Source organism: Rhinatrema bivittatum, chromosome 2, assembly GCF_901001135.1.
Source record: "Rhinatrema bivittatum chromosome 2, aRhiBiv1.1, whole genome shotgun sequence".
NCBI lineage: Eukaryota > Metazoa > Chordata > Amphibia > Gymnophiona > Rhinatrematidae > Rhinatrema > Rhinatrema bivittatum.
The window spans coordinates 134,649,472-134,667,782 of record NC_042616.1 but is presented as its reverse complement, the minus strand read 5'-3'; the positions used below and the strand labels follow the sequence as shown (position 1 = coordinate 134,667,782).

Below are 18,311 nucleotides of genomic sequence, written 5' to 3'. Positions count from 1 at the left end.
GTTGTGATTGACCAATCCGGAAGTGGATCCTTGGGCCGACCGCCGGAGGGAGACGGACGGGAGGCAGACTAGATGAAACGATGAATCTTCACCTGGGAACCCGTGACCCCTCCAGAGGAGCTGTAGAGGCCCGGGTCACTAGGGCTTAGGAGTCTTCGCCCTGGAAGCCCGAGATCCCCCCAGGAGGAGCCTGTAGGGACCCGGACCGCTGGGTCTTAGGTGATAACAGAAGAATCCAAGGAAGCGATACGAACCGGGGTACAAGCAGGCAGAGAGCGGAGTCAGGCAGGCAGAGATCAGGAACCAGGCTGGCAAACGATACCGGAGTCAGGCAGGCAGAAGTCAGGAACCAGGCAGGCAGATAAACGATACCAGAGTCAGGCAGGCAGAAGTCAGGAACCAGGCAGGCAGATAAACGATACCAGAGTCAGGCAAGCAGAAGTCAGGAACCAGGCAGGCAGATAAACGATACCAGAGTCAGGCAGGCTGAAGTCAGGAACCAGGCAGGCAGATGAACGATACCAGAGTCAGGCAGGCTGAAGTCAGGAACCAGGCAGGCAGATGAACGATGGCAACTAGCACTCCGAAGAGAAACCTCGTTGCAAGGCGAATTGCAACTTCAAAAGTCCCGGCTTAAATCCCCTGCTCAATCAGCTGACGTCAAAAGAGGCGTGTCTGCACATCCGGGTGCAGACGCCTTAAAACACGGCTCTTCGCGCGCGCGCGCGTACCAGGGCTGGGGGGAGGAGTTTCTGACGACGTCTCCACGAGGAGACGCCGCTGCCATGCGGCCCTGGAGGCCAGAAACCCGGCGGTTCGCGGCGCCACGGAGGAAGGTAAGAGCCCGGTCACTAGGCTAGTGACCGGGATCGTAACACCAAATTCTTTGTTTGATCGCTGAGTTTAAAATCTTTGCGATCGTGATTCGTGGCCGCAAGACTAATGGTCGCCTGTTCCCCAATCTGTGCGCCTTTTCAACTCTGATTTCGCCCCTCAATTCCGCCAGGCCCACGGCCTCCGGGTGCCACTCCTCCAAAAACGCCACTAGTTCCTTATTGTCCACTGCTTCTGGCAGCCCTAGGAACCGCAAATTATCTTTCTGCACGCGATTCTCTAGGTTGTCTAATTTTTGTTGACACTCCTGAAGTGCCACTGCTTGGGCGCTAACTTTATCGGTGTTCTCTGTCAGCCCCTCCTCCAGCCCGACAATTCTCCCTTCTAAGAGCTTGATTCTCAGGCCAAGTTCTAAATATTGTTGTGTGATCCCGGCCAGTTTAGTATCCAGCATGCTCTCTAGAGTGCTTGCAAAACTTCCACCGTAAGCGGGTTGGTTAACGAAGGCCCCGGCTCTCCTGCTCCTGCCGCCATCTTGGGATCCGCGGCCTTCCCTTTTTCTTTTTCCTTGTCTCATTTTCCTCCTCGAGAGGCCATCGGTTGTGGCGATTTGTTCATGAAATGGACTATCGACATGAGCTAGTAAGGGTCTGACAGCTAGCACTTCGTACCGCCGTTAAGGAGAGTCAGTGCAGGTAGATTTGCATCTGTGGCACCCGGAGTTAAGAGAAAACATGTCTTCCCTAGCACATCACCCCACGTGACCCCCTCCTATCTCCCATGATATTCTTAAGACAAACAAATAAGAATATGGGAGACAATCCCATTTCTATACCTCCAGTCAATAGGAAGATGGGCTCAATATATTATATCAAAAGCTCCTGGATTTGAGAAATAGCAACTGAGAGACATATACCCTTGACCTTTTTGGGAGGAAGGATTATCAGAATACTATGTTCTCTTCCCACATAGCATCCTACTAACTTTTCATGGGCTAGTACATGAAAAACATTCTGCAGATGGTAAAGGCCCTGTCAAATTTATTCTTTCAGGAGAGTTATCAAGCTGGAGTCACTAGTGGATAAGGGTCAGGAGTTTAAGAATCATTTGGTCAAATCAACTAACAATGTTTTGAAACAGCACCAAGAACCTCTGCCATTGGGTTTGAAGCACACAAACTGTCATGACCTAGAACTTCAAATCGCCATGAAAACATGCAAGACAGGCTTGCTGATGTGCCCTGCAGTGGAGATAAAAATCAAATAAAAGTGCCATTCTTCAGATCTTCTCTACAGCCACTTCTGACACAACTTCCACATCAACTACAAGGTATCAGAGTAGGGTGGCAAGAAGGCACTTCTATCATCAAAGCATCCATTATCTTGTGCCCCCTTGACCCCATCAACAACACAGTCCTCAATCTCAACCCAGGCATCAGAGGATTCCTAAGTCACAGTTGGTTCCCCAGTCAAAACCTGTGGGAGGAAGACTAAAGTTTTACATTGACGGTTGACCTAGATTTTCTTCAGACAGCTGAGTTCTCAGTATAATTCAAAATGGATACAAATTATATCTAATGAAGACCCTACCAGACTGCCAATGGGAGGCTCATAGTCTTCCTCTCAGTATTAAGAACTGCTAGACCTAAGGGTCTTGAACAAGTTTCTAGTAAAGGAAAAGTTCAAAATAATTTTCCTAAACACCTTAATCCCTTGCCTGGAAAAAGGAGACTGGCTCTGTTCTTTAGATTTAAAGGATACCTACACCTACCTCTGATATTGCTTTTTTGCCATTCAATCTAACATCTGCACCACGCATATTCATGAAATGCTTAGCAGTGGTAGTTGTACAACTTAAGAACATAAGAAATTGCCATACTTGGTCAGACCAAGGGTTCATCAAGCCCAGCATCCTGTTCTCAACAGTGGCCAAACCAGGCTCAAGAACCTGGCAAGTACCCAAACACTAAGAAGATACCATGCAATTGATGCCAGTAATAGCAGAGGCCATTCCCTAAGTCAACTTGATTAATAGCAATTAATGGACTTCTCCTCCAAGAACTTATCCAAAGCTTTTTTAAACCCAGCTACACAAACTGCACTAATCACATCCTCTGGCAACAAATTCCAGAGCTTAATTGTTCATTGAGTGAAAAAGAATTTTGTCTGATTGGTTTTAACTGTGCTACTTGCTAATTTCTTGGAGTGCCCCCTAGTCCTTCTATCCAAAAGTGTAAATAAACAATTTACATCTACCCGTTCCAGACCTCTCATGATTTTAAAGACCTCTATCATATCCCCCCTCAGCCATCTCTTCCCTAAGCTGAACAGCCCTAACCTCTTTAGCTTTTCCTCATAGGGAAGCTGTTCCATCCCCTTTATCATTTTGGTCACTTTTCTCTACCTTCTCCAGTGCAACTATATCTTTTGTGAGATGTGGTGACCAGAACTATACACAGTACTCAAGGTGCAGTCTCACCATGGAGCAATACAGAGGCATTATGACATTTTCCGTTTTATTCACCATTCCCTTCCTAATAATTCCTAACATTCGTTTTCTTTTTTGACGATTTCAATGTATTATCCACTATGATGCCTAGATCTTTTTCCTGGGTGGTAGCTCCTAATATGGAACCTAACATCATGTAACTTCTGCATGGGTTTTTTTCCCTATATGCAACATCTTGCACTTGTCCACTTTAAATTTCATCTGCCATTTGGATGCCCAATCTTCCAGTCTCGCAAGGTCCTCCTGCAATCCACTTGTAATTTAACTACTCTGAATAATTTTGTATCATCTGCAAATTTGATAACCTCACTCATTGTATTCCTTTCCAGATCATTTATATATATATATTGAAAAGCACAGACCCCTGAGGCACTCCACTGTTTACCCTTTTCCACTGAGAAAATTGACCATTTAATCCTACTCTCTGTTTCCTGTCTTTTAACCACTTTGTAATCCACAAAAAGACATTGCGTCCTATCCCATGACATTTTTGTTTTCTTAGAAGCCTCTCATGAGGGACTTTGTCAAACACCTTCTGAAAATCCAAATATACTACATCTACTGGTTCACCTTTATCCACATGTTTATTAATCCCTTCAAAACAATGAAGCAGTTTTGTGAGGCAAGACTTCCCTTGGGAAAATCCATGTTGACTGAGTTCCATTAAACCATGTCTTTGTATATGCTTTGTGATTTTGATCTTTAGAATAGTTTTCACTATTTTTCCCAGCACTGAAGTCAGGCTCATTGGTCTATAATTTCCCATTTTACTCCTGAAGCCCTTTTTAAATATTGGGGTTACATTGGCCACCTTCCAGTCTTTAGGTACAATGGATGATTTTAATGATAGGTTACAAATTTAAACTAATAGATCTGAAATTTCATCTTTGAGTTCCTTCAGAACCCTGGGATGCATACCATCTGGTCCAGGTGATTTGCTACTCTTTAGTTTGTCAATCTGGCCTACTATATCTTCCAGGTTCACAGTGATTTGGTTCAGTTTCTCTGAATCATCACCAACTAAAGAGTAGCAAATCACCTGGATCAGATGGTATACTCTCCAGAGTTTTAAAAGACCTAAAAAAAATGAAATTGCAGACATATTACTACTAATTTGTAACTTATCATTAAAATTAACTATTGTACCTGAAGATTGGCAGGTAGCTAGTGTAATGCTAATCTTTAAAATGGGCTCCAGGGATGATCTAGGAAGCTATAGAATGGTGAGCCTGACTTCAGTGCTGGGGAAAATCATATAAACTACTCTAAAGAATAAAATCACAGAACATATAAAAAAAAAACATGGTTTAATGTGCTACAGCCAACATGCATTTACCCAAGGGAAATCTTACTTCACCAATCTACTATATTTTTTGAAGGGGCTTAATAAACATGTGGTTAATGGAGAGCTGGTGTATATAGTGAATTTGAATTTTCAGAAGGCATTTGACAACATCCGTCATAAGAGACTCCTAAGAAAATTAGAGTCATAGGATAAGAGCAAAGTGATGCATATAAGGAAATTTTATTCAAACTATAGTTACACTATACATCATCATGGACAATATTTTGAAGTCCTTGGCTCAGTGTGTAGCAGTGGTCAAAAAAGCAAATAAAATATTAGGAATTATTGGGGAAGGAATGGAGAATAAAATGGAGGATGTCATAATAACTTTGTATTGTTCCATGCTGAGACTACACCTAGAATACTGTGTATAATTCTGGTCACCACATCTCAAAAAATATATAGTTGAACTGGAAAAGGTACAGAGAAGGTCAACCAAAATAAGGGGATGGAATGGCTCCTCTATGAGGAAAAGCTAAAGAAGTTAAGATTGTTCAGCTTGGAGAAGAGATGACTGAGTGGGAATATGATAGAGGTCTATTAAACCATGGGTGAGGTGGAAACAGTAAATAAAAATCAGTCGCCTACTCTTTCAAAAATACTAAGACTCAGGGACATTCCAGGAAGTTAAAACATTTAAAACAAATCAGAAAAAGTAATTTTCTCACTCAACACACAATTAAGCTCTGGAATTCATTTCCAGAAGATGTTGTAAAGGCAGTTAGCATAAATGGGTTTGAAGAAGATTTGAACAAGTTCTTAGAGTAAAAGTCCATAAAATGTTATTAACCAGGTAGACTTGGGGAAAGCCACTACTTATCCCTGGGCATAACAGCATGGGATCTATCTACTATTTAAGATCTTGCCAGGTATTTGTGTCCTGGATTGGCCACTGTAGGAAACAGGATACTGGGTTTGATGGACTTTGTGTTTGACCTAGTATGGCAATTAGTTGGTCAAAACAACATCTCAAGGAAGTGCCACAGAAGGAATGAACAAAACTATCTGGGGGTTGGAGTTACTATGGTTCATAATAATTTACCCGAAATCCCACGTAAGCCTATCATCACACTTGGAGTTCATAGGAGTTCTGCTAAACACAGCTCTGGAAAAAAGCCTTCCTTCCACTAGAAAATATAACCAACTTGTTCCCCATAGTGAAAAGAATAAAGGAGAGGCTGCAGATATCAACATGGGATATGTTGAGGATGCTGGGCCTTATGGCATCAACAATACATGTAACACTGTTGGCATATATCCACATGAGACAAACTGAATGAACCCTATGACCTCAGTGGCATAAACCAGTTTCCAAATCACTTACCAGCTCAGGAATTCATTATCACATTTAGAGGTCCAACTTTCTAGCTGTAGGAATCACCAAAAAGGGATTACCCCACCTTCTCATCTGCAAAACATTGAGTATGTTGTGAACAGGAAGGACTGCTGATTCAGCTGGTGCTCATAGGGGGAGTCTTTGTCTTTCAGGACATGGACCCCAAGTGCAGTACCTATGTTCTCCATAAAAGAATAGGTAAGATCCTCTGGTGGGGATGTGTGGTCCGAAGAATCTGGATCAGAGTATTGCTAATAGAATCTTCATCTGAGCCTAAAAGGTATTGGATCATTTACCCAGGACTCCAATGACAAAGAAGTTAAACCATGAAGGGCTTCTGGTTGACTCAGCCTGGTCTAACACCTCTGATGTGCTAGAATCCACTGCAGTAGACAATGAAGAACCCCTTAGCAAGGGTTCTGATGATGATTTTACCCCTATAGTTAATATCAGGACTCTGGTCTGTGGTATCGCCATAGCAATAGTAGAATGGAGAGGATGAAATTTTCCTTCCATCTGGTCAAAGAGGTAAAGAAACTCCTCACCAAGTCTGCAATTTGGTCAAGCGACTGATGTGTCCTCTGGACTGGCAGAAGTGGTGGGACATCCTCTTCCAAGATCAGGATAGGCTCCTGCATGAGGATGGGTGGCCTATTAGAAGTGAGTGGTAATATACAGGTCACTGGTTCTACAGTCTCCAAGCAAAGTCCTTCCACTACTAGTTTAGGTGGAGTGAGTGCCCTTAGTTAGTGATGGGGCAGGGGTAACCTGACCCCTTTTTTTGAAGATCTAGGACGGGCTGTGTAGAGCTGTATTGGTAAAGAAGCTTGATAAATCCTCTCAGCAGTACCATTTTGATGTCGATATTGTGTACTGTCTCTGGGCCAGTTGGTGCCATTTTGAAGCAAAGTCTGAAAGACAGAAGGTGAGTGGGCAGCCCTTCTGCCCTTTTTACTAATAGGACCTTCCACAGAAGAGGTAATTGGGAGTCATCTCTTCCTGTACTGAGCAAAATACAAACATATCAGAGACACACATCCCAAAGCTGAAATATTAATTGTACTGATAATAAAATGCTTTTTTTTCTATCTTTGCTATCTGGACATTTCATTGCTTCTAGTCTTTCTTTTCCTCTTTACTCTGTCATCCAATTATTTTTCTAGGATTTGCTATTCATTTGTCATTTCTGCTCTGTCATCCTGTCTTCTTCACTTTCTTTCTTAAACCTGTCTTTGACATTGATCTTTCCTGGTCATCTTTTTTCTCCATTTCTCTCTTTTCTGAATCTCTAGATAGAGAATGTTTCTCATATATAGATTTCACTCCTCCCCTCTCTCATTCTGCAATCTTTAGTCTTCACAAGGCTATTCACAACATCTCCCCCCTCAATCTTACCATCCAACTACACCCTCACATATCAGACAGACCCATCAGAAGTGCCTACAAAGGCACATTGTTTTGCACCCCTGCAAAAACCTCTTTAAGGAAGCGAGCCTTATCAACAACGTGTCCCTCCCATTGGAATGCACTTCCCCCGGACCTCCGCCAAGAACCCTGCCCTCTGGCATTAAAAAAAAAGCTTAAAACCTGGCTTTTCAGCCTAGACTTGCAGGAAAGATAATATTCCGCTGAAGCCGCTTATCGGGCAAGGTCATGCCGCCCTATCGATTTAGTCCGCCCTCGTCTCTCATGGGCATTCCCCCAAGCCCCTTGGCCTCCTGCCATCCAGCTTGCCCAGCTCACCCTACCCAGTCTATCAGACCTGGTACTTTACTTAAACTGCATCAAGTTCCTATTTAATTAACTCTGAAAATTAACGGATCGCATATGTTTTTTCTAATGTACTCTTGTATCCGGTTGCTTAGATTGTGTACTTTTTCACCGAGCATTCATCAGTTCCTAGTTCCTCTGTAATTAATTGAATGTACCCTAGTTGAATTTGTAGCTTAGCTGATCTGTTAGCAAAATTATTAAGTTTCTTGTATCTCGTATTGTAGCTAAGTTGATCTGTTAGCAAAGTTTTTAAGTTTCTTGTATCTCGTATTGTAGCTAAGTTGATCTGTTAGCAAAGTTTTTAAGTTTCTTGTATCTTGTGTTCCTTGTATCGCCCCCAGGCGACTGTTCAGTTCTATGTAAACCGGTGTGATGTGTATGCTATACAGGAACGTCGGTATATAAAAACTAAAAAATAAACAAACAAATAAATAAATAAATCTGTAATCCCTGGGCTAGCATCCCAGGATCTCAAAGACCACACATCAAATAAGGGTTTAAGCTGTTAAAGTTCTCTTATGATAGTAATCCAATCTGATGTCCAATATTCCCTGTCAGGGGGAAAATTATCTTCTAAGGTCCTCAGCATTGTTCAATAGTATATTCAACATTAAATTCGCTTATATATAGCACTAATAATCATGCTGGAAGCAAATGATAATTTGAGACTTAACTCATTGAATAAGTACACAGAGTGGCAGTTGCTAACCTTACGGTAAACACAGGGTAACCTGCATGGCACAGCAGATAGTACCATAAGAAGCTTGCTGGGAAGACTGGATGGACCATTTGGTCCTTTTCTGCCATCCTTACTATGTTAATATGTTAACTTATACTGATTAAAGATAGAAATTTCATGAAAGTATTGAATTGCAAGTTCTTGGTATTTACAATCTAATTTACATTTTTAGCTCTTCTAATAAAGTTATGAAATTTAGCTTCCAGTTATTATTGTCCATTAATTTATCTCTTTCCTAATCCTTTCTAATTAATGGGGTCATTTTGGAGCTTCTTCCTAGAATTTGGTGGATCAGATATTAAGTCCCAACTTGGTTAATAGAAAATCAGGACCCACAAGTCATAGCTTAGTCCAGTAGTTCATAGTTCTTACTCCTTCTCCTTACTTCCCTGTTGGTACCAGGAGGGTACCTCCATGCTCCTGTCATGGCCCACTCCGCTGTGGCTAAGTACTATTGCTAGAGCAGGAGTACCATTGAGAGACCAGGTGTGCTGAAGCTGCTGTCTTTGCCTGAAGCAACTACCATTCCCCCAACGGGTTAAGCCCTTGGGTGCAGGCGGTCACCAGGACTTCCAGGCAGAGAGCAGGAAATGGGAGCATCACTGAAGGGCAAGACTGAGGCAGGAAGCAGTCCAGGACCAGAGAAGGAACTAAGATTCAGGAATACAGGAACATGATCAGGTAAAAGGAAAGCAGACTGACAGTGCTTCCACGGAGCAGAAGTCAAGTGAGCTGTTGGACCAACAAAGGTGTGGCAGATTGGGCTTCCTTATATACAGCTACCTATTAGGGCCACACCTAATGTTGTTTCAGTAGGAGGCACCAGAGGCAGGACTCCCCTAACATTACTTTGCCTGATATTTACCAGGGGATTCTTGTTGCTTCAGAGTCCCCGTGGCTCTGGCGCGATTACTTATTGCCGAGCATTAAAAATATGGGAACTTTGTACTGCTAGGGATTTTGCCAGGTACTTGTGGCTTCAATTAGCCATTGTTGAAGACAGGATACTGGACTTGATGGACCCTTGATCTGACCCAGTACGGCAGTTCTTATCTTATGTTCTTATCCTCTGGTCTTGAACCCCCGGGGCTACGGATTTGAATCCTGCTACCCCTGATAGCTCCTCCTTTCAACATCTTAATGATGTACCTAAATGTAACTTGCCTTGCACTTCAATGAAAAGGTGTGAGCTAAATACACTAAGGGGTAGATTTTAAGACCTGCGCGCGGCGTACATGTGTGCGCGCTACCCGGCATGCACACATGTATGCCAGATTTTATAACATGCGCGCACATGTTATAAAATCGGGGGTCAGCGCGCACAAGGGGCTGCACACTAGTGCACCTTGTGCGTGCCAACACCCGAGGGCTTCCCCTGTTTCCTCCCCCCTTAACTAACCTTCCCTTAACCTTTCCCCGCCAGCCCTTCTCTACCCCCCCCCCCCCCAATTTCTTATCTAAACTTTTGCGCCTGCCTGGCACACCATCCTCTGATACAGTGGCAAATGGCCACCGTGTCAGAGGCCTCTGGCCCCACCCCACCCCCAGACTGCTCCTTTAGTAAAGCCCCAGGACTTAGACGCATCCCGGGGCTTTACGCGCATTGCTAGGCCTTTATAAAATAGGCCCGGTGCATGTAGAGATTTTAAAATCCGGCCCTAAATAAATAAATGTACATGTGGTTAACAACGGATCATAGATCTTCTTTACCACCTCCTTCTCCAAAAGAATGAACCCAGGTTCATTCCTGCGAAACGCTGTGACTAGGACCTTCATAAATGGAAGGGCGGTGTGCTCAAATCTTGTGCTACTGCCACACTGTTTACTTATGCACCTGGGAATCGATTTTAAAAGATGCACGCGTGTGTACATGTGTGTGCGCTACCGGGCGTGCACACATATATGCCTGACTTTATAACATGTGCGCACATGTTATAAAATCAGGGGTTGGCGCGCGCAAGGGGGTGCACAATTGTGTACCTTGCGCGCACCGAGCCCGCTCTGAGCTGCACTGCCTTCCCCGTTCCCTACCCCCACCCCACCTTCCCTTCCCTTCTCCTACCTCCCCAGCCCTTTCCCTCCACCTTTTTCGTCTTTTTTTTTTACAAAACTTCAGCCCTGGGGCTGAAGTAAGTTGCGCGTGCCGGCCAACTGCCGATGCGTGATCCCCAGCACAGCGGCCATGTAGAGGCCTCTGGCCACACCCCGTCCCACTCCCTCCCCGCCCCTGGACCACCCCTTTTTGCAAGCCCCGGGACTTACACGCTTCCTGGGGCTTTACGCGCATCGCCAGGTCTTTTGAAAATAGGCCCAGTGCGCATATGACCGGGTACGCGCGTAACCCTTTGAAAATCCAGCCCCTGAAGTTTAATCATTTGTCCTTATCGTTAAATGTCACTTTTTTATGTTGTCTTTTTTAAAATCTTTTTTTGTTTCCATGTAAAACAGACTTACTGCAAAAATGAAATATCCCCAAACCTATCTTTTTAAAGGATTTCTGCCAGAGGTTCCCCGACACAGTCTGTGTTTCAGAATACAATTTTCTACATCATAGGGTCATTCCAGACCATCAGTATTTCTGTAAAGACAAACAGACACATGCACAATTAAATGTTTACTCTGTCCAATCAGTTTCTTACATGTGTCATTGTTTGTTGGAAAACCCGATTATATTGTAGCCAAAATAATGCAACCTTCCTGATTGTCTACTGTGATTTGATACTAATCAACAATTATAATAAATGACACCAATGTATCCCATTCTACTTCAGAATTTAAACCTGCAGGCTGCATAGTTTTGAGTATAAATATCCAAAATTGTTCATGTCAATTAACAAAGTTTCTCTGTTGCTTCCTTGTCAAGAAGATTGTATCTGCTCAATCACTAGCCATTGGAGATCTGAAAACAATTGCTGGTGATAGACACAGTATTGTATCATTGCTGCATATAACATATATATGGTGAAACAATGGCAATGTTCATTGAGTTGTGTTTTAATGACACATTTCATGCACTCAATGTATATCAACATGCAAGGGCATATAATGGCATATATTACCTACGGCGTCAAACAGTCAGTGTGTTATCTAAATTTGATAGTATGTTACTTTAGTGGCACGTCCCATTCAGTGTCTGTAATGGCTTGTGCACAATGTAAACCTCAATATCTAAAATGACCTGGGGAAATACAGATATAGGCATATTGCTCAGTAGCGCTGCTCGATTAACAAACTTAATATTTCTGCTTCTAGTAAAAGCGAAGCAAGGAAATTACTTAAAAGCTGAGTGCCAAGGCAATATGTGCCAATGTTTTTGATGATATTAACAATAAATCTAGATTTTTTCCGAGTGCCTCAACACATATTTCACTTGCTGTGACTCCATATGAGCTTGAAATGTAAGAAGATCTTGGTTGGCAAACTTAGGGGGTTATTTACTATGATGCTATATTTTAACACAGGAGGGGAGAAAGATCACGGTGGTGGTGGGGGGTGTTGAAAAATCAGCTTCAAAGTACTGCCCCAAGAACACACAGAGGCCAAATTTAATACAAACCAATGTAAGTTTATTATTTAATATTGAAAGACAATCATATGAGACCTCTGGAAGTTACAGAGTGGGAGCCTTATGTTTCTAAAGGCTCTCCCTGGGTGTCTCAGTGTTTGTCAGTGAGTGCTGACTTTTTATAGGTAAAACATACAATGATCCCTAATAGGACTTCATAGAGTATAAGTTACCATGTGTCCTATGTCCAAATCAGACAACCTATGTCTAAGATACCCTGGTTCCGCCTCCCATATTGAGATCCAATTAGGCCCACGTGTCTGCTGATGGCTGTCAATTATCCTAGTAGTTCTTTGTTCTGTCACTCGTTCCAGTCCTTTGATCAGACTCCTAATCCCATGGGGATCTCCAGTTACACTGGGCCCCTCAAGTCGAGACAGTAGTCTGTGAGAACATGGCCTGATCCATATCTTCATCGTGGCCTCATGACCCTCCATCATATCTGAATAGGTCTGAATTCATTCCAGATGTTTCCCAGAGGCCATTCAAGCTCGGGTCTGTCTGAGTTTCTTGTATGCCAGAAGTTGCAGGTAGGCAGAGACAGCAAAGGATTCTGGATAAGCTGAGTGAACCAAAATCTGAGCCAAAGTCTTCATATTAGCCTGCCCATATATCATTTCCCTCTTGTGTCACTTCAAATGGCATAAGTGGCACATCAAAGCATCAGAGGCGATGACAGCAGACAATCTAGGGCAAATAGGCCTATAGGTATATTCTAGCCACTAACCTTTGGTTTGTGTTGGGTGTGTCAAGCATGTGTCCCTCTAGATCCCTAAATTAGGTACGTGATACTCACAGATTCAAGCAGTCTTCAGACAGCAAATGGCAGCATTAAGGCTGAAGTTACAATAAAAGTCAGTCAGCTCTGCAAATACAACTAGATTATCATCACATTAGTCTTAAGCTTCAATTTATATTACATAAATATCAGAAGAACAGTGTAAACAACTAAACAACTGGCAGAAGGAAGACTTCATTCTTAAAGGGTACAGTGAAAGTAATAAGTGGACAAAGAAAAGGAAAAAAACATAGTATAGCAGGATGGGAAAAATGTTTAAATCACATATAATATTTTGTAGGTCAAAGCACTACTCAGTGGAAGGGAGTGGACAGTGGAGTGCCTCAGGGATCTGTATTGGGACCCTTACTGTTCAATATATTTATAAATGATCTGGAAAGAAATACGGCGAGTGAGATAATCAAATTTGCAGATGACACAAAATTGTTCAGAGTAGTTAAATCACAAGCAGATTGTGATAAATTGCAGAAAGACCTTGTGAGACTGGAAAATTGGGCATCCAAATGGCAGATGAAATTTAATGTGGATAAGTGCAAGGTGTTGCATATAGGGAAAAATAACCCATGCTATAATTACACAATGTTGGGTTCCATATTAGGGGCTACAACCCAAGAAAGAGATCTAGGTGTCATAGTGGATAACACATTGAAATCGTCAGTGCAGTCTGCTGCGGCAGTCAAAAAAGCAAACAGAATGTTGGAAATTATTAGAAAAGGAATGGTGAATAAAACGGAAAATGTCATAATGCCTCTGTATCGCTCCATGGTGAGACCGCACCTTGAATACTGTGTACAATTCTGGTCGCCGCATCTCAAAAAAGATATAATTGCAATGGAGAAGGTACAGAGAAGGGCTACCAAAATGATAAGGGGACTGGAACAACTCCCCTATGAGGAAAGACTAAAGAGGTTAGGACTTTTCAGCTTGGAGAAGAGACGACTGAGGGGGGATATGATAGAGGTGTTTAAAATCATGAGCGGTCTAGAACGGGTAGATGTGAATCGGTTATTTACTCTTTCAGATAGTAGAAAGACTAGGGGGCACTCCATGAAGTTAGCATGGGGCACATTTAAAACTAATCGGAGAAAGTTCTTTTTTACTCAACGCACAATTAAACTCTAGAATTTGTTGCCAGAGGATGTGGTTAGTGCAGTTAATATAGCTGTGTTTAAAAAAGGATTGGATAAGTTCTTGGAGGAGAAGTCCATTACCTGCTATTAAGTTCACTTAGAGAATAGCCACTGCCATTAGCAATGGTTACATGGAATAGACTTAGTTTTTGGGTACTTGCCAGGTTCTTATGGCCTGGATTGGCCACTGTTGGAAACAGGATGCTTGGCTTGATGGACTCTTGGTCTGACCCAGTATGGCATTTTCTTATGTTCTTATGTTCTTATGTTCTACATAGTATTGGAGCCAAGATAAGGATGAAAAGAACAATGAGCAATTAGTATGCAAAAAGATATAGTAATAGAATAGTTTCATATCCCTATGACAGTGAGCATCATGTATAAGGGGTGCATTTTTTCAAGGAGGACAATCTCATCATAAGCACCAAAGGCCACACTACCAGGAAACATTAGTGAGAGGGTGTAAACAAACTCTAGGTAAAACCTAATAGATAGTGTTACAGGAAGCAATGTTCAAAAAGGGTTACAAGAAAGAAATCATAATAAAAAGGGAATAGGATATTGAGATATTAAAGACCAGCAAAGTGATTACCTTAGGTGCAGGCTGTAGAAGAAAGAATAAGATAGAAGACAACTTGTGCAGAGGCACCAATCAGTGCGTATACAGTTCTCTCAGTAGGGTTCAGTGCTGACATCGGAGCAGAGTCTTTCAACTCCTTATTAGGTTAGATGCATATTTATGAATTAGAGCCTAGGTAAAAGTACAACAACTCAAATTAATCAATAAGAAAATTCCATCATTTCATGGACTCCCTGCATCTATTAATCCCTACATCTGCATAATATTCCCACATTATGTCAAAGCAGCGTGCAATAGTCCAAACCACAAACAAATTAAATACTCAGACATTACATAAAAACATATATTTCACTGAACCAGTTACATAAAGGCATGCATTCATTCATTCTTCATTTTCAACATCACACAAGTAACACATAACAGTGCCCTACATTAATATGCATTAGCTAAGATCTAAAACTGTATATGAGGGATTTCCCTTTTTTTTTTTTTTTTTCAAACACCAGCTTACGATGCATTGCGGGCACTAACAAATACTGCTATTTACTGTCCCACAAACTATTTCTCCTCTCAGATATATAACATAAATTCTTTAATTAACAAATACTGCAGCCTGGATTGTATGCATATAAGTTCTTTTTTTTATCTTCAATCTACTTTCCTCACTCTAACACATTTAACTTGCCACAGTCAGTCTCTAACTTACCAAAACCATAAAACATAATTTGCTCACTACAATAAAGCTCAGCAAGGCATTTTAAAAGCAAACCCACGGTGCAGGGTTTGTTTGTTTTTTAAATGCAACTGACTCACATTTTATTTTTCTCTACTCGAACAAAGACATTCCGAATCTCCCGCCAAACAGCAATCTGCCTATTTTACTTTTACACTGTAACGCATAGTTAATTTACTGACAAATCACTTTACACACCCGCATCCAGCATAAAAATAAATCTCAATTCTCTCTTTAACATTACCATGTCACCACTCATGCCATAAGATTCACTTCCACGTACTTTCAAACAACTTCCAGTAATAACATTTCAATTTCTGCATTCCCTGATTCAATAAAATGGAGTCTCCCTATTGCTTGAAATAAACACAGTTTTTCATAAGCATAACACAACGCGGGGAACAGAGAATGCCATTAGATAAACAGCGAAATGCTTACAAAAAATGTCCCTTCATACCGCACCACCAGCATACTAAATTGGGATGTCTGCTATAATACAGTAGGGACACTGTGAAGACTGAGTACAGCCTCATGGCACAGTCAGTAATGAAAGAAAAATTCAACAAAAAGTAAATGGAAATAAAGGACGAATTTACACATGCAGCTAAGATAAGCACCTTAATAACAAAGCAAACTCATGTATGAACTTATAGAAATAAATCTCATGGACTGAAAGAAATGTAATGCATCTTTATACCTCTAATCACATGGAACAACAGACAGCTGAAAACTACAGTATCCAGTCAGCACACAACGAGGACTCCTGCCATTCAGGTTAAAAGCACTGCACTTTTAGAGAGCAGATTAAACCCAACTTTTGTAAACAATCCTCTAATTAAAATCCCCTTTCTGTAGAAAGCAACACATGTCTCCATAACCGTAACTCCTCATCGGGCTAATTATAACTTTCAAACTTACCCACTGCGTCTATGTTCACATACAAACAACTTTGAAATTTACTTAATTCCCTCTTTCTCCTGTTGAAACTGCTGTGAGTCTCAACCTCTCAGCATGCATGCCAGGCAACAGCTTAGAACAAAGGACTAACTGCCGCTGTTTAGCCCTCTGTGTACTAGAAGTTAACTGAACTCCATAAGTAACTCCGCAGCTCCCGGGCAATTGTAATATGAAACTATTGTGGCACCAAACTGCCCAGCCATATGTCCGAGGACAAAGAAATGACTGTTGTTGTTTTAAAACCCTAGTGTATTATTTCCAGTGCAAATCTATTAACAACTATACAGGCATATGAACCAGAAACAGTATATACTACAAAACAATTTAAGCACTTTTATGTACAAATGGCCAAAGAAAATCTAGCTTACTAACTAAACAATTATAATTACAAGGTATGAAATACTTACCTACACCGAACACAGATCTGTCTTTTGCCAAAGCAAGCATTACCATCTTCCGGGATTTACTGCTGAAGAATCAGCCCTCCAAAAGCTTTTGGGAATTACCATATTCTCTAGACCAAATGTGGCCAGGCATCTAGGAAAGCTTCCTAAGAATTACTGCTGCTGAAAAAACAGCCATCCAGACGGATCTGGGTATCTTCCTCCGGACTAAGCAAACTCACACCATCTCCAAACAGCCGCAGCATTAAAGGGTCCCATCTGGGGTGCCAAAATGTTGAAAAATCAGCTTCAAAGTGCTGCCCCAAGAACACACAGAGGCCAAATTTAATACAAACCAATTTAAGTTTATTATTTAATATTGAAAGCCAATCATATGAGACCTCTGGAAGATATAGAGTGGGAGCCTTATGTTTCTAAAGGCTCTCCCTGCGTGTCTCAGTGTTTGTCAGTGAGTGCTGACTTTTTATAGGTAAAACATATAATGATCCCTTATAGGACTTCATAGAGTATCAGGTACCATGTGTCCTATGTCCAAATCAGACAACCTATATCTAAAATACCCTGGTCCCACCTCCCATATTGAGATCCAATTAGGCCCACGTGTCTGCTGATGGCTGTCAATTATCCTAGTAGTTCTTTGTTCTATCACTCGTTCCAGTCCTTTGATCAGACTCCTAATCTCATGGGGTTCTCCAGTTACACTGGGTCCCTCAAGTCTAGACAGTAGTCTGTGAGAACATGGCCTGGTCCATATTTTCGTTGTGACTTCATGACCCTCCATCATATCTGAAAAGGTCTGAATTCATTCCAGATGTCTCCCAGAAGCCATTCAAGCTCAGTTCAGTCTGAGTTTCTTGTATTGCAGAAGTTGCAGGTAGGCAGAGACAGCAAAGGATTCTGGATAAGAACATAAGAACATAAGAAAATGCCATACTGGGTCAGACCAAGGGTCCATCAAGCCCAGCATCCTGTTTCCAACAGTGGCCAATCCAGGCCATAAGAACCTGGCAAGTACCCAAAAACTAAGTATATTTCATGTAACTATTGCTAATGGCAGTGGCTATTCTCTAAGTGAATTTAATAGCAGGTAATGGACTTCTCCTCCAAGAACTTATCCAATCCTTTTTTAAACACAGCTATACTAACTGCACTAACCACATTCTCTGGCAACAAATTCCAGAGTTTAATTGTGCGTTGAGTAAAAAAGAACTTTCTCCGATTAGTTTTAAATGTGCCCCATGCTAACTTCATGGAGTGCCCCCTAGTCTTTCTACTATCCGAAAGAGTAAATAACCGATTCACATCTACCCGTTCTAGACCTCTCATGATTTTAAACACCTCTATCATATCCCCCCTCAGTCGTCTCTTCTCCAAGCTGAAAAGTCCTAACCTCTTTAGTCTTTCCTCATAGGGGAGTTGTTCCATTCCCCTTATCATTTTGGTAGCCCTTCTCTGTACCTTCTCCATCGCAATTATATCTTTTTTGAGATGTGGCGACCAGAATTGTACACAGTATTCAAGGTGCGGTCTCACCATGGAGTGATACAGAGGCATTATGACATTTTCCGTTTTATCAAAGTCTGAGCCAAAGTCTTCATATTAGGCTGC

The 18,311-nt window shown here is 41.8% G+C and overlaps 1 protein-coding gene and 1 long non-coding RNA gene across 2 annotated transcripts in view; one reads left to right on the top strand and one right to left on the bottom strand.

Annotated features, from left to right (window-relative positions):
- LOC115084158 (highly reducing polyketide synthase PKS6-like) overlaps positions 1–18,311 on the top strand; it is a 198,672-nt gene that overhangs the window by 161,181 nt on the left and 19,180 nt on the right. The window lies entirely within an intron of this gene.
- On the bottom strand, positions 14,245–16,743 carry LOC115084159. Its single transcript, XR_003854485.1, has 3 exons — positions 16,707–16,743; positions 14,622–14,780; positions 14,245–14,299 (listed from the first exon to the last, which is right to left on the bottom strand). It is a non-coding gene; the product is annotated as an uncharacterized LOC115084159 (long non-coding RNA).